We start from the raw sequence: 24,795 nt of genomic DNA, 5'->3' as shown, positions 1-24,795 counted from the left end.
ATGTCAATCCCAATCTCCCAATTCATCACATCACCCCCCACCCCCCCCTGCCACTTTCCCCCCTTGGTGTCCATACATTTGTTCTCTACATCTGTGCCGCAGGATGTTTCTTGAGGGCAGGTGTCATTTACAGCCGCTCAGTCCTTGTGAATATTGAGTGTCCTATAGGCACCTGCTGTCAAGTTGTTGTTATGGGAAACGGCCACAAGGCGGCAGCATTTCTTAGTGCCCAACTCTGGTAACTCGGGCAATCGAAGCCCTATGGAAAAGTCCTGTTCCTCGGGTGTAAATTAGAGTGGGCTGTGTGAGAACAAACACCCCAGTGCTTGTGTCCCTTGCCATCTTTCCCCTTACCCTTCACCTTCCAGACAAACCCCAGTCCCTGGAAAACCGCCTCGCAGAGGGTGCTGTCATTTTTCGGTGGGGAAACTCTAAGGAAGGAGGCTGGAGGTGGGAACCCCTCGCCAGGAGACGTGAGACAAGGAGACCCTCTTGCAGCCCAGAGGGTCCACCGTCCTTTGGTTGCACTAGGCTCTGTTTAGCTGTTGGAGGGCCCGCCTGGATCTGGAGATTGTGGTCCCATCCAGAGGGGACCAGGCACTCCAGGTACAAGGGGGTCTTATTTGCTGGCACATCCTACCCAGCTCCCCGACAGTTTGGCCTTTGGACCCAAGACTGCTCATGCTCCAAGCATGTGACACCACTCCGGTCACCGAGGCCTACCCAGAATATAGTAGACACTTCTTTTCTTTTTCTTGTCTTTAATTGAATTTTTATCTTATATTTGAGTATAGAGGATTTCCACTGTTTTGTTTGTTTTTGGTGTGCAGCACCTTGATTCAGTTATACCCATACATGTGTCTGTTTTTTTGTGGACCTTTTTCCCACATATATCAAGGTTATTGCAGAGTGTCAAACAGGGGTCCCCGTGCTATACAGTAGGTCTGTGTTGATATATCTAGTTTACCTATCTTAGTGTGTATATGTTAATATTATCCTCCCAATTTATACCTCCTCACCTCCTCAACTTTCCCTTTTTTTAACCATAATTTGTTTTCTATGTCTGTGAATTTGCTTCTGTTTTGTAAATTAATTCATTTTATTTCAGTTTTTAGATACCACCTCTATGTGATATTGTGTGATATTTTTCTTTCTGTTTCTGCCTCACTTCACTTAGTATGATAATGTCCAGGTCCTTCCATGTTGCTGCAAATGGCATGATTTCATTTTTTTTCCAGCTGATTAATCTTCCACTGTATACATGTACCACATCTTCTTTATCAATTCATCTGTCGGTGGACATTTTGGTGTTTCCTGTGTCTTGGCTATTTTACATTGTGTTGCAGTAAACGTTGGGGGCATGGGTGTTTTGGAGTGATGGTTTTCTCCAGGTATACGCCCAGGAATGGGACTGCCGGATCATATGGTAGCTCTCTTTTTAATTCTTTAAAGAACCTTCATAATGTTCCTTATCGTGGCAGTACCAATTTTCTTCCCCACCAATAGCATAGGAGGGTTCCCAGTTCCCCATGCCCCCTCCGGCATTTAATGTTTGTAGAGTTTTGGATAATGGCCATCTTTCTAGTATTATGTGATATCTCATTGTTGTTTTATTTTGCATGTCTCTTACAGCAATTTGAACATCGTTTCATATGCCTGTGTCTATCTCTATGTCTCTTTTGGAGAAATGTCTATTTCAGTCTTCTGCCCATTTTTTGATTGAGTCGCTGTTTGTTTTTTTTTGCTTGTTTTTTTGGTTTGTTTTTAATTGAGCTGTATGTGCTATTTGTAAATTTTTGATATTAATCCTTTGTGTTTGAATCATTTTCAAATATTTTCTCCCATTCTGTGGGTTTTGAATTTAATTCGGTCCCATTTGATTTTTTTGTTGTTGTTGTTTCCATTAATCTAGGAGATGGATCAAAAACCTTATTGCTGTGATTTCTTTCAAAGTGTTCTGCATATGTTTTCCTCTAAGGGTTTTATAGTATCTGGTCTTACATCTAGGTTTTTAATCTATTTTATTTTTTTGTATGGTGTTAAAGAAACTCTGATTTCATCGTCTTACATGTAGCTGTCTGTTTTCCCAGCACAAATTATGGAAGATACTGTCATGTCTCCATTGTATATTCTTGCCTTCTTTTCCTAGATACATAGACCGTACGTGCATGAGTTTATTTTGGGGCTTTCTATCCTATTCCATTGATGTACATTTCTGTTTTTGTGGCAGTACTATACTCTCTTGATTACTTTAGCTTTGTAGTACTGTTGAAGTCAAGGACCCTGATTCCTCCAGCTCCCTATTTTTTTCTGAGGATTGCTTTGGAAATTCTGGGCATTTTGTGGCTCCATGTAAATTTTAGGATTATTTGTTCTAGTTTCTGAAAAATGTTATGGGTAATTTGATAGGGATCGAATTAAGTCTGTAGATGGTTTGGGTAGTATGGAAATTTTAACAGTATTCAATTTTCCAATTGAAGAGTACGGGATATCTGTCCATTCCTTTGAATCATGTTCAGTTTACAGTGTTTTATACTTCTCAGTATCTAAGTGTTTCACCTCCTTGATCAAGTTTTTCCTAAGTACTTCTGAATACAATTTTAAAAGGGAATTTTTTTTTACTTTTTCTTTCTGATATTTTATTTTTAGTGTAAAAAGATGCATTAGATTTCTGTATGTTAATCTTGTATCCTGCTACCTTAATGAATTTGTTTATCAGTTCTAATTGTTTTTGCAAGGAGTCTTTTGGGTTTTCTATATAGAATATCATGTCATTTTCATATAATGACAATTTTACCTCTTCCCTTTTAATTTGGATACCTTTTATTTTTTTCTTATCTGATTGCTGAGGCTAGGGGTTCTACTACTATGTTGAATAGAAGTGGTTAGAGTGAGCATTTTTGTCCTGTTCCAGCTTTTAGGCAGAAGACTCAGGTTTTCACCACTGAGTATTATGTTGGCTGTGGGTTTGTCCTAAATGTCTTTTATTATGCTGAGATATGTTCCCTCTATACCCACTTTGGTGAGTTTTTATCATGAATGGATGAATTTTATCAAATACATTTTCTGTATCTATTGAGATAATCATGTGGTTTTTGTCTTTTCTTTTGTTGATGTGGTGTATCACTTTGATTGTTTTGCGTTTGTTGACACTGGGATGGATCCAACTTGATCATGGTGTATGATCATTTTTATGTGTTGTTGGATTTGTTTTGCTAATTTTTGTTTAGGATTTTTGTATCTATATTCATCAAAGATATTGGCCAGTAATATTCTTTTTTGATAGTATCTTTGTCTTGTTTTGGTATCAGGGTGATTGTGGCTTAATAGAATGACTTTAGCTGTGTTCCCTCCTCTTCAGTCTTTTTGAAGAGTTTGCTAAAGATCAGTATAAGTTCTTTGTACGTTTGATAGGATTTCCCAGTGAAGCCATCTAGTCCTGGACTTTTGTTTGAAGGGAGTTTTTTAAATTACAGGTTCTGTTTCACTTCTAGCAACTGGTCTGTTCAAATTATCTATTCTTTTTTTTTAAATAAATTTATTTATTCATTCATTTATTTAATTTTTGGCTGCATTGGGTCTTCGCTGCTGCACACGGGTTTTCTCTAGTTGCTGAGAGTGGGGGCTACTCTTCGTTGCGATGTGCGGACTTCTCATTGCAGCAGCTTCTCTTGCTGTGGAGCACGGGCTCTAGGTGCACAGGCTCAGTAGTTGTGGTGCATGGGCTTAGTTGCTCCATGGCATGTGGGTTCTTCCCAGACCAGGGCTCGAACCCGTGTCCCTTGCATTGGCAGGCGGATTCTTAACCACTGCGCCACCAGGGAAGCCCCTATCTATTTCTTCTTGATTTAGTTTTGGTGGGCTGTATATTTCTAGAAACTTGCGCATTTCTTCTAGGTTTTCCAATCTGTTGGCATATTACTGTTCATAGTATTTTCTTACAATTTTTTTTTGTTTGTTTTGTATCTGAGATGTTGGTTGTTATTTCTGCTCTTTCATTTCTAATTTTGTTTATTTCAGTCCTCTCTCTTTCCTTCTTTGTTAGCCTGGACAGAAGCTTGTTAATTTTTTTTATCCTTTCCAAAAACAAGCTCTTGGTTTTATTGATTTTTTATTGTTTTTTATGTCTATTTTATTTATTTCCTCTCTGATCTTTACTATTTCCTTCCTTCTGCTGACTTTAGGTTTTGTTTGTTCTACTTCTAATTCTTTTAGGTGGTAGGTTAGGTTGTTTATGTAAGGTTTTTCTCATTTTATGAGGAAGGCCTATAATGCTATGAACTCCCCTCTAAGAACTACTTTTGCCACATCCCATAGATTTTGTATGGTTGTGTTCTCATTGTCAGTTGTCTCAAGGTATTTTTAAATTTCCTCTGGTTTCATCGTTGACCCATTGGTTTTTTAGTAGCATGTTGTTTAGTCTCATAATCTTTTTTTTCCTCCTTTCTCTTTCTGTGGTTGATTTCTAGTTTCATGCTGTTGTCGTTAGAAAAGGTGCTTGAAATAATTTCTGTCCTCTTAAATTTGTTGAGGCTTGTTTTGTCACCTAATAGGTGGTCTGTCCTAGTGCACTTGAAGAGACTGTGTATTCTAGTTTTTTGGATGTATTGTCCTGAAACTATCAATTAACTCTAACAGTTCTATCGTGTCATTTAGGGTCTCTGTTGCCTTATTTTTTTTTTTTAATAAATTTATTTATTTATTTATTTTTGGCTGTGTTGGGTCTTCGTTTCTGTGCGAGGGCTTTCTCTAGTTGTGGCAAGCGGGGGCCACTCTTCATTGCGGTGCGCGGACCTCTCACTGTCGTGGCCTCTCTTGTTGCAGAGCACAGGCTCCAGACACGCAGACTCAGTAGTTGTGGCTCACGGGCCCAGTTGCTCCGCGGCATGTGGGATCTTCCCAGACCAGGGCTCGAACCCGTGTCCCCTGCATTGGCAGGCAGATTCTCAACCACTGCGCCACCAGGGAAGCCCTCTTTTGCCTTATTGATTTTCTATCTGGAGGATTTCTCCACTGATGTCAGTGGGATGTTATGGTTTCCTACTATTATTGTATTCCCATCAATGTCTCCCTTTGTGTCTGTTACTCTTTGTTTTATGAATTTAGGTGCTCCTATATTGGGTGCATATATGTTAATGAGTATAATATCCTCTTCTTTTATTGATCCTTTTTTATCATTATATAATGTCCTTTGTTATCTTTTTTTATGGCCTTTGTTTTAAAGTCTATTTCGTCTGGCATGATTATTGCAACCCCCAGTTTCTTGCAATTTCCATTTGCATGAAATATCTTTTTCCATCCCCTCACTTTCAATCTACGTGTCTCCTTTGCCCTAAAGTGGGTCTCTTGTAGGAAGCATATTGTAGGTTCTTATTTTATTATCCAATCCACCACTCTGTGTTTTTTGATCAGAGCATTTAGTCCATTGAGATTTGAGGTAATTATTGATAGGTATGTATTTATTGCCATTTTAAACCTTGTTTTCTAGTTGATTTTGTATTTCTTCTTTTCTTTTTCTTGTTTTTTCCGTTTGTGATTTGATGGTTTTCTTTTGTATTACACTTGAGTTCTCTTCTTTTTCGTGTTTGTGCATCTACTGTAGGTTTTTGATTTGTGGTTACCCTGGTTTTTGACTATGTTAACTCATTACTTTATGTACTTGCTTTAGACTGATAGTCATATAAGCTCAAACACAGTCTAAAAAAATCTGTATTTTCTTACTCCCCTCCCCCACATTTTATGATTTTGATGCATTGTTTTACATTTTTGTGTTTATCCTTTTGCGGTTTATTGTAGTTATAATCATTTTCATAATCTTTTATTTTTTGAAATTTAGGTACTGGCTTATTTAAGTGATCTACAATCCTTTAATATATTTGCTTTTTCTCTTGTGATTTTTCCTTTCCTATCGGTTCTTGCTTCTTTTCTATTTAGAGAAGACCTTTCAATGTTTCTTTTAGGATAAGTTTAGTATTGCTGTATTCTTTTAGTTTTTGCTTGTCTGAGAAATTATTTATCTCTCCTTCTATTCTAAATGATAATCTTGCTGGGTAGAGTATTGTAGGTTACAGGTTTTTCCCTTTTAGGACTTTGAATATATCTTGCCACTCCCTTCTGGCCTGCAACGGTTCTGTAGAGAAATCAGCTGATAGCCCTATGGGGGTTTCCTTGTAACTAACTCTTTGTATTTCTCTTGCTGCCTTTAGAATCCTCTCTTTATCTTTAATTTGCCATTTTAATCATAACATATCTTGGTGTGGGTCTGTTTGAGTTCATCCTGTTTGTGACCCTCTGTGCTTCCTGTACCTGGATATCTCTTTCCTTCTTTAGGTTTGGGAAGATTTTAGCCATAATTTCTTCAAATCCACTTTTGATCCCCTTTTCACTTTCTTCTCCTTCTGGGATCCCAATTATGATTGGCACATTTTACATTATCCCATAGGTCTTGTATATTGCTTTCATTTTTAAAATTTGTCTTTGCTCTTCTGATTGATTTCTATTGTTCTTTTTTCCAGAACACTTATTGATTTTTCTGCATTATTTAGTTTGCTGTTTATTGCCTTTAGCTTGGTTTTCATGTAGGCAATTGAGTTGTCTAATTTTGATTGGCTCCTCTTTACAGTTTTTACCTCCTTATTATAGGAACTGCATTTCTATTGATAGCCTTTCTTAATTCCTTCAGCATTTTTATTGCCTCCCTTTTGAACTTGAGGTCTAATAGACTGGAGGAATCTGTTTCATTGTTCTTACAGGGGATTTTTCTTGTTCTTTTAATTGGGAGTGGTTTCTCTGCTGCTTCATCTTACTTCTATTTCTGACTCTATGAATTTAGGAGAAATAGTTATCTACTGTGGTCTTAGAGGGCTGTTTTTATGTGGGAGTGTCCCTGTGTAGCCTGCATGAGTCTAATGTGTTTGATGTGAGGGCTGTCCTTGGTATGGATGCCTGCCATATATTTCTTCAGGGTGTGCTAGCCGTTATCGCCTTGATAGGGTGTGTGATTGTTGTTGTGGTGACCAGAGCTTGCACGGGATATTGGGTGCGGGCAACTCTTTGCTCTTTGGTTATCACAGCCCTCTTGGGGGTAGGGTTTTCTTCCCAGTTGTTGGCATAGAAGCCCCCAGATCTGGTTCTAAACTGTAGTTTGAGGTAGGCAGGCCTGGAGCACTCCCATTGGGAAAGGAGCCATGAGTACTCCCCTGCAGGAGCTGTCCATCAGGGGGTGCGCTCTGAGATGTTGCCTGTCACCCAGAGTGCACACTCACAAAGTACACTCTTGTTGGCATGCCCTCAGCCCCGCCTCAGCTGTGGGAAAGCTGGCAAGGACGTCCCTTGGGCACTATGCTCACAAAGCTGCCAGGGTAAATCCCCAGAAGCAAGCATCCACCAGGAATAGGCTCAGATTGCAGCCCCATCTCCGCGTGCGGACAACCCACCTTGCATGCTCCCAGAGCTCAAAGAGGCAGAGCTGTGCCCACTGTGAGCAGAATGAGTCTGCTGTGGTGGGCCTCGCCCCTCCCTTCATGCATGCTTTTGACAATGTGGCTCCTATGGTGGACCCAGGCTCTGTTGTGCGCACACCCCTAGTTGTGACCCAGACCATTCTCCAGGCCCTTCAGGCTGTCTCCACGCAGCCAGACCTAGTCCTCACACTGGGTCTGTCCCCTGAAGCCTGAGTTTCAGCACCCAGCCCGTGCGCTCCAGCAGACATGCATCTCAGGCTGCGGAGTGCAGCGAGGGGGCCAAGACCTCTGGGCTGGTCTCTCTGTCCTGCCTGCAGGAATCCAGCTGCTGCACTCTCCTCTGAGCCTCTGAGGCTCCCTATCTGTCCGGGCTGATCTCCCAGCTGGTGAAGAGGGAATATTCCCCCTTTCACAGCTCCCTCCCAGGGGCACAGGTCCCATCCCCAATTCTTTTTCCTTTTTCCTTTTGTCCTACCGGTTACATGGTGATCTTTCTTGCAGCTTTGGTAGTATGAGATCTTCTGCCAGTGTTCTGTAGGTATTCTGTGAGAATTGTTCCACATGTAGATGTATTTTTGATGTCTTTGTGGGAAGAGGTAAGCCCCATGTCCTTCTATTCTGCTATCTTGAGCCAATAAATTCTTACTATATCACTAAGTGAAATCATGGAGGGATAACTGGAACCAGCACAGTGCGGAAGAGTCACAGTGAGGGAGAGAGTGTGAAGTCAGATATTAGAAAAAGAGCACCAAAGAGGGGAAAGTGTAGAAGAGGGCACGTCAGGAGTGGAGAGAGAGCTAAAGAAGTGAATTTGATGGAAATGTGTGAGGAGAGAGTAAAAAAGGAAATACAAGAAGAGATTTTTTTCACAGTTAAAATGAAATGAGACACAAAGTGAGGCGGCTGTAGCTAAGATTAAAAGCAACGCAGGAGTAAATGAATAAGAAGAAGGAAGAGTTGATTCAAAGAAATAGAGGTGGGGGAAGGAATTTTGTGATAGAAAATATGCTAAGGTGAGGGAAGCGAGAGGAGACAAAAATAATAGAACAGCATCAGAAAAGGAATGTGAGAGGAAATGGGTGTGTAAAGTCACGGAGGCAAAAAGACAAGACAGGAGGAGGAGGAGGCCTTTGTAAGGAAATTCAGCCAGTTTACTGATAAGCAGGCACACGTGGATGGGAAACAGGGCAAGGAAAAGAGATTTTAAGGAAAAGAGAGGGATGTGCAGCAGCTGACACTGCAGTGATGCATTAAGTAGACCTGATGACATTAACGTATGAGACAAGAAGTGAGAACAGGCGCATTAAACTGAAACTCCATAATTTCTAAGCATAGGAAAAGCTGGAAATGGGAACAGAGCAAAGTGAGTACAGAGCCTAGGACAACCTAAGGAAAGAAAGCAATGGATGGTAAGGATGCGGGCGGAGAGAGGGGCAGGCTCAGGAGAAGGACAGAGGAGGGGGGACAGGACAGGAGCTGAGCAATAAGGAATCAATGTCAAACAAAGACAATATAGCGACCCCTCCACCTTTGCTGTTGGCTGGTGCTGCTCAGGCAGTTGACATGCATTGGGTGATTTTGGCCTCCAGAGGCCGGTCTTTGGGAGGAGAAGCAAAAGCCCCCACCACGGTCAGGCATGTGGGTGGAGGCAGAGCTGGTTGAACCTGGGGATTCTGAGGACAGCAACATTGACCAAATTGCTATATAACCCCTCAGAGTCTACGACAATTAGAATAAATAGAGGTCAGAGAGCAAAGGTGGAATGATTTACAAAGTTTCAAGAGTAGGATGGCTTTAGAAAACAGGAAAAGAAATACAAAGAATGCAGTGGTCTTAGTAGGAAAAGAGAAGAATGGTTAAGAAAAGGTAGTATGAGAGAATAAAAATTGACATGGGTTAAACAAAGAGAACAATGAGAAAAATAGAAAGTAAGATAATACGTGAGAAAGATGACAAAGAATACTCAAATGGAAGGAGAATGAAGAGAACATTTTTAAAGGTTTTGAAAGAGAAATGAGAGAAGGGGCTTCCCCAGAAGTGTATCCCCCAGATCTCCAGCTCAGGCCTGAGAAGAGAGACTTGGCTGGCTGGTGTCCCTGAAGCTGAGAATGCTATGGAGAGTGATCACATGGTCCAGGGGACAGGAGGGCGACCTCATCCCACAGTGGGATGTGATTATCATGTCACCCAAAGTGGATTTTACCAGATCATGGTAAGGTCTCTAACATCGCGTCAAATTAGCCTATGGTGAATTAGCCTGCCAAAAAGTCTATTGTGAAATATAGAAGCTAATTACATTTTGGGGACACCACCTCTTCCAGATGTGCATGTTGTGTGAATGAAAACTCTGTGATATAAACTCAGGATGTAAGTCTATTCTGTTGAAGTAATACGTTACAAGTCAACTTGATGAAATACAATATAAAATTTTAAAAAATGATTAGCTTGGGCTTCCCTGGTGGCGCAGTGGTTGAGAATCTGCCTGCCAATGCAGGGGACACGGGTTCGATCCCTGGTCTGGGAGGATCCCACATGCCACGGAGCAGATGGGCCCGTGAGCCACAATTACTGAGCCTGCGCGTCTGGAGCCTGTGCTCCGCAACAAGAGAGGCCGCGATAGTGAGAGGCCCGCGCACCGCGATGAGGAGTGGCCCCCGCTTGCCACAACTAGAGAGAAAGCCCTTGCAAAGAAACGAAGACCCAACACAGCCATAAATAAATAAATTAATTAAATTTAAAAAAAATGATTAGCTAACTTCTGCAAATATATGAACTATTTAAAGGAAAATGAAATAGATTCTAGAATGGCATTTAAATATCTACCACAATTATTTAAGGGAATATTCATTTATGGTATACATATAGGTATAACTGAATCACTTTGCTGTACAGCAGAAATTAACACAACATTGTAAATCAACTATACTTCAGTAAGAAAATTGCACAAGGAGAATATTCGTGTATGTGGATAATGACAGAAAAATGTAAACAAGATAATAATATTGGGAGTGGGCAATCCATAAGTTTGTCGACATTTTTGTTTGTTTTTTTATACTGCAGGTTCTTAATAGGCATCAATTTTATACACATCAGTGTATACATGTCAATCCCAATTGCCCAATTCAGCACACCACCATCCCCACCCCACTGCAGTTTTCCCCCCTTGGTGTCCATATGTCCATTCTCTACATCTGTGTCTCAACTTCTGCCCTGCAAACCGGCTCATCTGTACCATTTTTCTAGGTTCCACATACATGCATTAATATACGATATTTGTTTTTCTCTTTCTGACTTACTTCACTCTGTATGACAGTCTCTAGATCCATCCACTTCTCAACAAATGACTCAATTTCGTTCCTTTTTATGGCTGAGTAATATTCCATTGTATATATGTACCACAACTTCTTTATCCATTCGTCTGTTGATGGGCATTTAGGTTGCTTCCATGACCTGGCTATTGTAAATAGTGCTGCAATGAACATTCGGGTGCATGTGTCTTTTTGAATTACGGTTTTCTCTGGGTATATGCCCAGTAGTGGGATTGCTGGGTCATATGGTAATTCTATTTTTAGTTTTTTAAGGAACCTCCATATTGTTCTCCATAGTGGCTGTATCAATTTACATTCCCACCAACACTGCAAGAGGGTTCCCTTTTCTCCACACCCTCTCCAGCATTTGTTGTTTGTAGATTTTCTGATGATGCCCATTCTAACAGGAGTGAGGTGATACCTCATTGTAGTTTTGATTTGCATTTCTCTAATAATTAGTGATGTTGAGCATCTTTTCATGTGCTTCGTGGCCGTCTGTATGTCTTCTTTGGAGAAATGTCTATTTAGGTCTTCTGCCCATTTTTGGATTGGGGTGTTTGTTTCTTTAATATTGAGCTGAATGAGCTGTTTATATATTTTGGAGATTAATCCTTTGTCCGTTGATTCGTTTGCAAATATTTTCTCCCATTCTGAGGGTTGTCTTTTCGTCTTGTTTATGGTTTCCTTTGCTGTGCAAAAGCTTTGAAGTTTCATTAGGTCCCATTTGTTTATTTTTGTTTTTATTTCCATTACTCTAGGAGGTGGATCGAAAAAGATCTTGCTGTGATTTATGTCAAAGAGTGTTCTTCCTATGTTCTCCTCTAAGAGTTTTATAGTGTCCAGTCTTATATTTAGGTCTCTAATCCATTTTGAGTTTATTTTTGTGTATGGTGTTAGGGAGTATTCTAATTTCATTCTTTTACATGTAGCTGTCCAGTTTTCCCAGCACCACTTATTGAAGCGACTGTCTTTTCTCCATTGTATATCTTTGCCTCCTTTGTCATAGATTAGTTGACCATAGGTGCGTGGGTTAATCTCTGGGCTTTCTATCTTGTTCCATTGATCTATGTTTCTGTTTTTGTGCCAGTACCATATTGTCTTGATTACTGTAGCTTTGTAGTAGAGTCTGAAGTCAGGGAGTCTGATTCCTCCAGCTCCATTTTTTTGCCTCAAGACTGCTTTGGCTATTCGGGGTCTTTTGTGTCTCCATACAAATTTTAAGATGATTTGTTCTAGCTCTGTAAAAAATGCCATTGGTAATTTGATAGGGATTGCATTGAATCTGTAGATTGCTTTGGGTAGTATACTCATTTTCACAATGTTGATTCTTCCAATCCAAGAACATGGTATATCTCTCCATCTGTTGGTATCATCTTTAATTTCTTTCATCAGTGTCTTATAGTTTTCTGCATACAGGTCTTTTGTCTCCCTAGGTAGGTTTATTCCTAGGTATTTTATTCTTTTTGTTGCAATGGTAAATGGGAGTGTTTCCATAATTTCTCTTTCAGATTTTTCATCATTAGTGTATAGGAATGCAAGAGATTTCTGTGCATTAATTTTGTATCCTGCAACTTTACCATATTCATTAATTAGCTCTAGCAGTTTTCTGGTGGCAGTTTTAGGATTCTCTATGTATAGTATCATGTCATCCGCAAACAGTGACAGTTTTACTTCTTCTTTTCCAATTTGTATTCCTTTTATTTCTTTTTCTTCTCTGATTGCCGTGGCTAGGACTTCCAGAACTATGTTGAATAATAGTGGTGAGAGTGGACATCCTTGTCTCGTTCCTGATCTTAGAGGAAATGCTTTCAGTTTTTCACCATTGAGAATGATGTTTGCTGTGGGTTTGTCATATATGGCCTTTATTATGTTGAGGTAGGTTCCCTCTATGCCCACTTTCTGGAGAGTTTTTATCATAAATGGGTGTTGAATTTTGTCAAAAGCTTTTTCTGCATCTATTGAGATGATCATATGGTTTTTATTCTTCAATTCGTTAATATGGTGTATCACATTGATTGATTTGCGTATATTGAAGAATCCTTGCATCCCTGGGATAAATCCCACTTGATCGTGGTGTATGATCCTTTTAATGTGCTGTTGGATTCTGTTTGCTAGTATTTTGTTGAGGATTTTTGCATCTGTATTCAACAGTGATATTGGTCTGTAATTTTCTTTTTTTGTAGTGTCTTTGTCTGGTTTTGGTATCAGGGTGATGGTGGCCTCATAGAATGAGTTTGGGAGTGTTCCTTCCTCTGCAATTTTTTGGAAGAGTTTGAGAAGGATAGGTGTTAGCTCTTCTCTAAATGTTTGATAGAATTCACCTGTGAAGCCATCTGGTCCTGGACTTTTGTTTGTTGGAAGATTTTTAATCACAGTTTCAATTTCATTACTTGTGATTGGTCTGTTCATATTTTCTGTTTCTTCCTGGTTCAGTCTTGGAAGGTTATACCTTTCTAAAAATTTGTCCATTTCTTCCAGGTTGTCCATTTTATTGGCATAAAGTTGCTTGTAGTAGTCTCTTAGGATGCTTTGTATTTCTGCGGTGTCTGTTGTAACTTCTCCTTTTTCATTTCTGATTTTATTGATTTGAGTCTTCTCCCTCTTTTTCTTGATGAGTCTGGCTAATGGCTTATCAATTTTGTTTATCTTCTCAAAGAACCAACTTTTAGTTTTATTGATCTTTGCTATTGTTTTCTTTGTTTCTATTTCATTTATTTCTGCTCTCATCTTTATGATTTCTTTCCTTCTGCTAACTTTGGGTTTTGTTTGTTCTTCTTTCTCTAGTTTCTTTAGGTGTAAGGTTAGATTGTTTACTTGAGATTTTTCTTGTTTCTTGAGGTAGGCTTGTATAGCTATAAACTTCCCTCTTAGAACTGCTTTCGCTGCATCCCATAGGTTTTGGGTCGTCGTGTTTTCATTGTCATTTGTCTCTAGGTATTTTTTTATTTCCTCTTTGATTTCTTCAGTGATCTCTTGGTTATTTAGTAACGTATTGTTTAGCCTCCATGTGTTTGTCTTTTTTACGTTTTTTTCCCTGTAATTCATTTCTAATCTCATAGTGTTGTGGTCAGAAAAGATGCTTGATATGATTTCAATTTTCTTAAATTTACTGAGGCTTGATTTGTGACCCAAGATGTGATCTATCCTGGAGAATGTTCCGTGCGCACTTGAGAAGAACGTGTAATCTGCTGTTTTTGGATGGAATGTCCTATATATATCAATTAAATCTATCTGGTCTGTTGTGTCATTTAAAGCTTCTGTTTCCTTATTTATTTTCATTTTGGATGATCTGTCCATTGGTGTAAGTGAGGTGTTAAAGTCCCCCACTATGATTGTGTTACTGTCAATTTCCTCTTTTATAGCTGTTAGCAGTTGCCTTATGTATTGAGGTGCTCCTGTGTTGGGTGCATATATTTTTATAATTGTTATATCTTCTTCTTGGATTGATCCCTTGATCATTATGTAGTGTCCTTCCTTGTCTCTTGTAACATTCTTTATTTTAAAGTCTATTTTATCTGATATGAGTATAGCTACTCCAGCTTTCTTTTGATTTCCATTTGCATGGAATATCTTTTTCCATCCCCTCACTTTCAGTCTGTATGTGTCCCTAGGTCTAAAGTGGGTCTCTTGTAGACAGCATATATATGGGTCTTGTTTTTGTATCCATTCAGCCCGTCTATGTCTTTTGGTTGGGGCATTTAATCCATTCACGTTTAAGGTAATTATCGATATGTATGTTCCTATGACCATTTTCTTAATTGTTTTGGGTTTGCTTTTGTAGGTCCTTTTCTTCTCTTGTGTTTCCCACTTAGAGAAGTTCCTTTAGCATTTGTTGTAGAGCTGGTTTGGTGGTGCTGAATTCTCTTAGCTTTTGCTTGTCTCTAAAGCTTTTGATTTCTCCATCAAATCTAAATGAGATCCTTGCCGGGTAGAGTAATCTTGGTTGTAGGTTCTTCCATCACTTTAAGTATATCATGCCACTCCCTTCTGGCTTGCAGAGTTTCTGCTGAGAAATCAGCTGTTAACCTTATGGGAGTTCCCTTGTATGTTATTTGTCATTTTTCCCTTGCTGCTTTCAATAATTTTTCTTTGTCTTTAATTTTTGCCACTTTGATTACTATGTGTCTCAGCGTGTTTCTCCTTGGGTTTATCCTGTATGGGACTCTCTGCGCTTCCTGGACTTGGGTGGCTATTTCCTTTCCCATGGTAGGGAAGTTTTCGACTATAATCTCTTCAAATATTTTCTCTGGTCCTTTCTCTCTCTCTTCTCCTTCTGGGACCCCTATAATGCGAATGTTGTTGCGTTTAATGTTGTCCCAGAGGTCTCTTAGGCTGTCTTCATTTCTTTTCTTTCTTTTTTCTTTAGTCTGTTCTGCAGCAGTGAATTCCACCATTCTGTCTTCCAGGTCACTTATCCGTTCTCCTGCCTCAGTTATTCTGCTATTGATTCCTTCTAGTGTAGTTTTCATTTCCGTTATTGTATTGGTCATCTCTGTTTGTTTGTTCTTTAATTCTTCTAGGTCTTTGTTAATCATTTCTTGCGTCTTCTCAATCTTTGCCTCCATTCTTATTCCGAGGTCCTGGATCATCTTCACTATCATTATTCTGAATTCGTTTTCTGGAAGGTTGCCTATCTCCACTTCATTTAGTTGTTTTTCTGGGGTTTTTTCTTGTTCCTTCATCTGGTACATAGCCCTCTGCCTTTTCATCTTGTCTATCTTTCTGTAACTATGGTTTTTGGTCCACAGGCTGCAGGATTGTAGTATTTCTTGCTTCTGCTGTCTGCCCTCTGGTGGTTGAGGCTATCTAAGAGGCTTGATGGGAGGCTCTGGTGGTGGGTAGAGCTGACTGTTGCTGTGGCGGTCAGAGCTCAGTAAAACTTTAATCCACTTGACTGTTGATGGGTGGGGCTGGGTTCCCTCCCTGTTGGTTGTTTTGCCTGAGGCAACCCAACACTGGAGCCTACCTGGGCTCTTTGGTGGGGTTAATGGCAGACTCTGGGAGGGCTCACGCCAAGGAGCACTTCCCAGAACCTCCGCTGCCAGAGTCCTTGTCCCCACAATGAAACAGAGCCACCCCCCACCTCTGCAGGAGATCCCCCAACACCAGCAGGTAGGTCTGGTTCAGTCTCCCCCAGGGTCACTGCTCCTTCCTCTGGGTCCCGATGCGCACACTACTTTGTGTGTGCCCTCCAAGAGTGGGGTCTCTGTTTCCCCCAGTCCTGTCGAAGTCCTGCAATCAATTCCCACTAGGCTTCAAAGTCTGATTTTCTAGGAATTCCTCCTCCCGTTGCCAGACCCCAGGTTGGGAAGCCTGACGTGGGGCTCAGAACCTTCACTCCAGTGGGTGGACTTCTGTGGTATGAGTGTTCGCCAGTCTGTGAGTCACCCACCCAGCAGTTATGGGATTAGATTTTACTCTGATTGCGCCCCTCCTACCGTCTCACTGTGGCTTCTCCTCTGTCCTTGGACGTGGGGTACCCTCCTTGGTGAAGTCCAGGGTCTTCCTGTCAATGATTGTCCAGCAGCCAGTTGTGATTCTGGTGCTCTCGCAAGAGGGAATGAGAGCATGTCCTTCTACTCCGCCATCTTGGTTAATCCTTTGACATTTTTTTTAAAATAAATTTATTTTATATTTTATTTTTGGCTGCGTTGGGTCTTCGTTGCTGCACGCAAGCTTTCTCTAGTTGCAGCAAGCAGGGGCTACTCTTCATTGTGGTGTGCGGGCTTCTCGTTGCAGTGGCTTCTCTTGTTGCCTAGCATGGGCTCTAGGCGCTCTGGCTTCAGTAGTTGTGGCTCGCGGGCTCTATGGTGCAGGCTCTGTAGTTGTGGCATGCGGGCTTAGTTGCTCCGTGGCATGTGGGATCTTCCCAGACCAGGGCTCGAACCCATGTCCCCTGCATTGGCAGGCAGATTCTTAACCACTACACCACCAGGGAAGTCCCGATACTGTAGTATTTAAACTATAGTTGATTACAATGTTCTGTTAGTTTCAGGTGTACAGCAAAGTGATTCAGTTATATGTGTGTATATATATATATGTATAAATATGTGTGTATACATATAAACACACACTTTTTCATACTTTTCCATTTATTAGATGATATTGAATATGGTTTCCTGTGCTATACAGTAGGCCCTTGTTCTTTTTTTTATATATAGTAGTGTATATGTTTTAATCCCAAACTCCTAATTTATACACCTTCCCCTTTCCCCTTTGGTAACCATAAGTTTGTTTTCGATGTCTGTGAATCTACGTCTGTTTTGTTAAAGAGTTCATTTGTATCACTGTTTTCAATTCCACGTATAAGTGATATCTTAGGATATTTGTCTTTCTCTGACTTACTTGACTTAGTGTGATCATCTCCAGGTCCATCCATATTGCTACAAATGGCATGATTTCATTCTTTTTTTATGGCTGAGTAATATTCCATTTTGTGTGTTTGTGTGTGTGTGATATATATATATATCGTCTTCTATATCCATTCATCTGTTGATAAACATTTAGGTATTTAGGTCGCTTCCATGTCTGCACTATTGTAAACAGTGCTGCCATGAACGTTGGGGTGCATGTATCTTTTCCAATTAGACTTTTCCGAACATATGACCAGGAGTGGGATTGCTAGATCATATGGTAGTTCTAATTTTACATTTTAAGGAACCTCCATATGGCCATTACCAATTACATTCCCACCAACAGGGTAGGAGGGTTCGCTTTAATGATATTGTATCTTTAATTAAAAGAAATAATGGAGGTTAAAAACTCATTCAAATAAATTTATATAATACTCTTACCAGAATATTGCTTTCAGGAGAATTAACAATTTTCTTTCTTGATGTTGTAAAATGTACCTCAGATTAATTGACATAAACTTGATAAGTAGAATAAAATGAAATATTTAAAAACCATAATTTTATGAAATTGAGTTATTTGTAGCAAGGTGGATGGACCTAGAGACTGTCATACAGAGTGAAGTAAGTCAGAAAGAGAACAAATACATACATATGGAATCTAAAAAAAAAAAACGGTTCTGAAGAACCTCGGGGCAGGACAGGAATAAAGGAATAAAGACGCAGACATAGAGAATGGACTTGAAGACATGGGGGGGGAAGGGTAAGCTGGGACGAAGTGAGAGACTGCCATGGACATATATACACTACCAAATGTAAAACAGATAGCTAGTGGGAAGTAGCTGCATAGCACAGGGAGATCAGCTCGTGCTTTGTGACCACCTAGAGGGGTGGGATAGGGAGGGTGGGAGGGAGACGCAAGAGGGAGGAGATATGGGGATGTATGTATATGTATAGCTGATTCACTTTGTTATACAGCAGAAACTAACACACCAGTGTAAAGCAATTATACTCCAATAAAGATGTTTAAAAAATAAAATAAAACAAAATAAAATAAAAACCATAGTTTTAAAAGTAGTAAAATCTGTTAATATGGAAACGAATATGTTTCCAGCGTTACAATTACTTCTAAAAAGAAAAGAAACTGTAGAAAATGTGTGACTTGCTGATAGAAGGACAAAACCATTCACTTAGAAGCCCAGCTTTTAACTGTACCTCAGTAACTCCTTGAAATTATCACTTGATAATTTACACAATAGATGTTAAAAGGTATTCAAATAGACTTTAAGGGAGGAAGTATTACTAGAAATAAAATGTTCAAAATGATAAAATGATCAAAACACAAAGATATACAAATTGTAAATATTTATAACTCGCTTCGAATATGTGAACCAAAACTTGACAGAAATAAAGGAGAAATGCATGAAGCTACTGAAGGGGTGAGGAGTAGATAGGAAACCACAGGACTGAATGAAGTACAAGGAGATGGTGGAAGAAGCAAGAAGCACAGAAGGACCCGCGCTGGGCCACCCAAAACCCAGGAAACTGCTCCAATAATGGAGACAGGAAAGCACAGGGGCCCGGACCACATGCATGAGCCTGAGCACAGGTACACTCATAGGGAAATGGTAAGCGTGGAGGAGGAGGTGAGGCAGTAAATGGTATCTGCCCTCCTGAAGCCAACTACAAGAGGTAAATTTTACACCACGTTAAAAAAAAAGGACATGAAAAGATCTTCAGCATCCCTAATTCTTAGAAAAATGCACACCAAAACGACAACAAGGTACGATCGGGCACTAGTCATCATAAAGTCTACAAACAATAAATGCTGGAGAGGGCGTGGAGAAAAGAAAACCCTCCTCTGCTGCTGCTGGGAATGGAAATGGCTACCAGCCACTATGGAGGTTTTATAAAACACTAAAAATAGAGCGATTATAAGATCTGGCAATCCCACTCCTGGGCGTATGCCGGGAGAAAACTATCCTTCGAAAAGACACGTGCAGACTTCCCTGGTGGCGCAGTGGTTAAGAATCCGCCTGACAATGCAGGGGACACGGGTTCGATCCCTGGTCCGGGAAGAACCTACATGCCGCAGAGCACCTAAGCCCATGCGCCACAACTACTGAGCCTGCACTCTAGAGCCTGCGAGCCACAACTACTGAGCCTGAGCACCTAGAGCCCGTGCTCCGCAACAAGAGAAGGCACCACAGTGAGAAGCCCACGCACTGCAATGAAGCCCCAATGCAGCCAAAAATAAATAAATAACATAAAAAAAGATAGAAAATTAACCCTTTAAAAAGAAGAAAAAGACACCCGCACCCAACATTCATTGCAGCACTATTTAAAATACCTGAAGCATGGAAGCACCCAAAATGTCCATCGACATAGGTATGGCTACACAAGATACGCTACATATATAAAATGGAATATTTCTCAACCCTAAGAAAGAATGAAATCACGCCATTTGCAGCAACATGGATGGACCTAGAGATGATCCCACTAAGTCACACAGAGAAATACAAATATCATATGATATCACTTATAGGTGCAAACTAAAACTTGATACCAATGAACTAATTAACCAAACAGAAACAGACTCCCAGACATAGAAAACTAACTTAGTGTGACCAAAGGCAAAGTTGGGGTGGGGGGAGAGATAAATTAGGAGGTTCAGATTAAAACATACACCCTAATATATGGGATAATCAACAAGGACCTACTAGACAGCAAAGGGAACTCTCCTCAACACTCTCTAATAACCTGGAATGGGAACAGAATCCGAAAAGGAATAGAAACATGTATAACAATCAGGTTGCTGTACACCTCAAACAAACACAGCATTGTAAACCAACTATACTTCAATAGAAGATACAAATTACATTAGAAGAGAAAAATGAAAACAAGTGCCTACTCTAGTCCCCTCAGGCCTCAGCAGCCTGGGCTGGTGTCACATCCCTGGAACTTGAGCAGGCCTGGGTCCCAAGGCTGGACTGTCGTGGGGCTGAGGGAGCTAGGGGGGAGGTGCCAGCAAATGAGCCCCCCTTGTACCTGGAGTGCCTGGTCTCCTCTGGGTGGGACCACAATCTCCATATCCAAGCAGACCCTCCTCCAGCTACACCAAGCCTATGGCACCCCAAAAATGATGGACACTCTGGGCTGAAAGAGCTTTGAAAGTCTCCCTGTCTCCACATCTCCTGGTGGTGGGGTTTCCACTTCCAGCCTCCTTCCTTAGAGTCGCTCCAACTACCTAGGACATCACCCTCAGCACAGCACTTTTGCAGGGGTTGGGATTTGACTGGGAGGGTGAAGGGTAAGGGGGAAGAAGTAAAAAGGCACAAGCCCTCGTTTGTTTCTTCTGGCACTTTGCACTCTAATTTACAACCCAGGAACATGACTTTTGCTAGGCTCAGGTTGCCCGAGTTACCAGAGTCGGGCATGAAGAAATGCTGCTGCCTTGTGGCCGTTTTCCATAACAACAACCTTAAAACCAGTACTTAGGGGAACTTAATACTCACAAGGCCTGTGGGGCTCTAAATGACCCCTGCCTTCGAGAGATATCGCGCGGTAGGTAATAGAAAAAGAATTCAAAACAGGGCCGACTTTCAGAAGCCAGTTTCAAGAGGTAAAATTTTACTCACATTAAAAAAAAAAAAAACCACATGAAATGATCCTCAGCATCGCTAATTGTTAGAGAAATGCAAATCAAAACGACAACAAGGTATAATCAGGCACCAATCATCACAAAGTCTACAAACAATAAATGCTGGAGAGGGCGTGGAGAAAAGACATCCCTCCTCCGCTGCTGCTGGGAATGGAACTTGCTACCAGCCACTACGGAGAACACTATGGAGGTTTTATAAAACACTAAAAATAGAGTAATCATGAGATCCGGCAATCCCACTCCTGGGTGTATGCCTGGAGAAAACCATCCTTCGAAAAGACATCTACACCCCAACGTTCATTGCAGCACTATTTACAATACCCAAAGCATGGAAGCACCCAAAATGTCCATCGACATAGGTATGGCTACACAAGATGTGCTACATATATACAATGGGATATTTCTCAACCCTAAGAAAGAATGAAATCATGCTATTTGCAGCAACATGGATGGACCTGGAGATGATCCCACTAAGTCAAGTAGGTCACACACAGAAAGACGAATATTATATGATATCACTTATAGGTGCAATGTAAAACATGATACCAATGAACTAATTAACCAAACAGAAACAGACTCCCAGACTTAGAAAACTAACTTATCATGACCAAAGGGAAAGTTCGGGTGGGGGGAGCGATAAATTAGGAGGTTGGGATTAAAACATATACCCTAATATACATATATATATATATATATATATATATATATATATATATATATATACACACACACACGCACACACACAGATATATATGATAATCAAGAAGGACCTACTGCATAGCACAGGGAACTCTACTTGATAATCTGTCCTAATCTATAAGAGAAAATAGTGGATATACAAATATGTATAATGAATCATTTGTTGTATACCTGAAACTAGCACAACATTGTATATCAACTATACTCTGATAACATTTTAAAATTAAAAAAATAAATAAGTAAGCTTAAATGCTTTTGTACAGCAAAACATCCATAAACGAAACAAGAAGACACCATATGATTTTGGAGAAAATATTTGCATATGATGGAAATTTGAGGGATTAATTTCCAAAATGTACAAAGAACTCATACAGCTCAACGTCAAAAAAACAACCCAATTAAATAATATGCAGAAAACTTAAGTAACATTTCTCCAAGGAAGACATCCTGATTACCAACAGGCACATGAAAAGATGGCCAACATCACTAATTATTAGAGAAATGCAAATCAAATCCACAATTGATGTATCCCTCATACTCGTCAGAATGACCATCGCCAAAAATTCTACGAATAGGGACTTCCCTTGTGGTCCAGTGGTAAAGAATCTGCCTTACAATGCAGGGCACGCGGGTTCGACCCCTGGTCAGGGAACTAGGATCCCACATGCCTCGGGGCAACTAAGCCCTCGTGCCACAACTACTAAGCTTGTGCACCTCAACTAGAGCCCACGTGCAGCAAACTACAGAACCCACATGCTCTGGAACCCACGCACCACAACTACAGAGCCCACACACCTTGGAGCCTGCACACCACAACTAGAGAAAACCCGCACGCCACAACTAGAGAAAAGCTCACGTGCCACATGATCCTGCATGCCTCAGTGAAGATCCCGTGTGCCGCAACTAAGACCCAACACAGCCAAAAATAAAATAAATAAATAAATAATAAATATTTTTTAAAAGTCTACAAATAATAAATGCTAGAGGGGGTGTGAGGAAAAGAGAACCCTCCTGTACTCTTGGTGGAAATGTAAATTGGTGCAGCCACTATGGGGAATGGTATGAAGGTTCCTTAAAAAAGTAAAATAGAGTTACCATATTTTCCAGCAATCCCACTCCTAGGCATATATCCAGAAAAGATGAAAACTCTAATTCAAAAAGATAAACCCACCCCAATGTTCATAGCAGCACTATTTACAACAACCAAGAAATGTCCATGAACAGATGAATGGATAAAGAACATGTGATATATATATACAATGGAATATTACTCAGCCATGAAAAAGAATAAAATAATGCCATTTGCAGCAACATGGATGGACCCAGAGATTATCATGCTGAGAGGAGTGAGTCAGACAAAGACAAATATCATACATCGCTTATATGTGGAATCTAAAAAAGTGATACAAATGAACTTATTTATAAAACTGAAATAGACTCTAGACATAGAAAACAAACTTACGGTTACCAAAGCGGAAAGGAGGGAGGGATAAATTAGGAATTGGGGATTAACAGATACATACTACTACATATAAAATAAACTAAAAGGACTTACTGTATAGCACAGGCAACTATATTTAGTATCTTGCAATAACCTATAATGGAAAGAATCTGAAAAAAATATATATATATATCAATCACTTTGCTGTACACCTGAAACACTGTAAGTCAACTATACTTCACTAAAAAAAAAAAAAGATACGGAGCTCCTGGTCCTCTAACTGGACAATTACTCTGATATTTAAGTTGGTGAAAGTTCACTTAATGAAGCAAGTCACTCCCTAATCTCCTTAAGGTGTCCCCAGTGATGAGAAACGAAGGCCCTTTGCATACTAACATGTTTATGGGTAATGTAGTAGGTGAGGGCACTTCTTGCAGTCTTGATCAGAATAAAGAGATTGATCAACCTGAATGACAAATGTCCTACACTGAAATTGTGGCCAAGACCCAATTAGAATCCTTAAGTTCTGTCAGGTTTAGAATCTCCACTTGCAGCTGTGGTGTTTGAATGAAGACTTAGAAGTTCCTATCTTATTGTGCAGGTTTGTGTTCTTTGTATCTTTTATTAGAACAACATTCTGTGAGGGCTGAGACATGAAAGTGAATTACTCAGAACATGTTCAATAGTCACAGCTGCCAGGTGTGCAGGTACATAGTTTTCCTCTCCCCAGAGCCCTCACCTACCCTGTTATAGGCCTCCTAGGACCTGTAGGGGCCTGAGCCCTGAACAGAGGCACGAGTCTGTCACGGCCCCTGTGGTGTCAACCAGGCTCCCTCCCTCTCCGGGCCTGCTTGACGTCCACCCCAAACTGAATTCCCCATCAGCCCTGCTCCCTGAGACTGTCACAATGGGGGATCAACTCCATGGTTTGGCCAGATGAAGGAGTCAGACCCATTCTGAGCCACTACAAAGACCTGGCAGGAGCACGCATTTGAAGCACTAAAGCTCACACACCGGAATGACTGACAGTGCCTGACTGCTGGCTGACCTGTCTCTGACTGTGGTCTGGACATCAGGCAGAAATGAGGAGGGAAGGACATTAGAGCAGAGAATAGCAGTGGTGACTACAGTGGGCATGGACACACCAATGTGGCTCCTGCCATCTTAGGGATGAGGACCTTGAGAAGGCACTATTTAGGGCCAATAAGAGGGAGGGAAGAGGACTCTTCCTGGACTCATCTTCAAACCCCCAATGAAGACCCCTAAGTTGGGGGGTGGGGCCTCTGTGTCAGAGGGGAAGGAAGGTTAGGGGGTCTCTGGGCTATAAGCAGAGAGCCATGGGGGAGAACCTTGTGAGGACCTGAAGGCTGGAGGGCCATCGACTCACCTCTGTTCAGTAAGCTGGCCTCCTGTGGAGGCCAAGGGTGGTCTCAGTCAAGGGGGCATCAACCCCCAGCCATGTAGACCCAGCCAGCAATACAAGATCCAGCTGAGACAGTCTCGAAGCTCACCTCCAGCTACAAATCAGGAAACCCAAACAAGGTGGCCTTCACGCAGGCAGACAGTTGGGTTATCTGCACCCAAAATACCTTGACTTAGAAGACAACCCAGTAACCAGAAGCCCCTCAGAACAGCCCAGGCTACAGGGGTTCAGGGAGTCTAGAAGCTACCGACGAAAAGGGCCCCAAGATCCACTCCGCCTGGAGTTCACTACAGTGATGCCATCCTTTCCCAGTTCCTTTCAAAACAAATGCAACAGGAAAGGAGAAATTTGAACACTCAAATTGCTGATAAGGCAGACCTGCTTGAAGAAACCACAGACCCCTGCACCTTGGGTTTCAGGCCCCCCAGCCCCATCCTGGATGGGGTTCTC

General features: G+C 40.9%; 1 long non-coding RNA gene across 2 annotated transcripts in view; it reads left to right on the top strand.

Moving 5' to 3' along the window:
- Positions 1–24,795, top strand: part of LOC137773375 (uncharacterized) — a 110,265-nt gene that overhangs the window by 75,870 nt on the left and 9,600 nt on the right. The gene's annotated exons all lie outside the window — the stretch shown is intronic.

This window comes from Eschrichtius robustus, chromosome 12 (genome assembly GCF_028021215.1).
Source record: "Eschrichtius robustus isolate mEscRob2 chromosome 12, mEscRob2.pri, whole genome shotgun sequence".
Classification (NCBI taxonomy): Eukaryota; Metazoa; Chordata; class Mammalia; order Artiodactyla; family Eschrichtiidae; genus Eschrichtius; species Eschrichtius robustus.
This window is presented reverse-complemented; position numbering and strand designations above follow the sequence as displayed.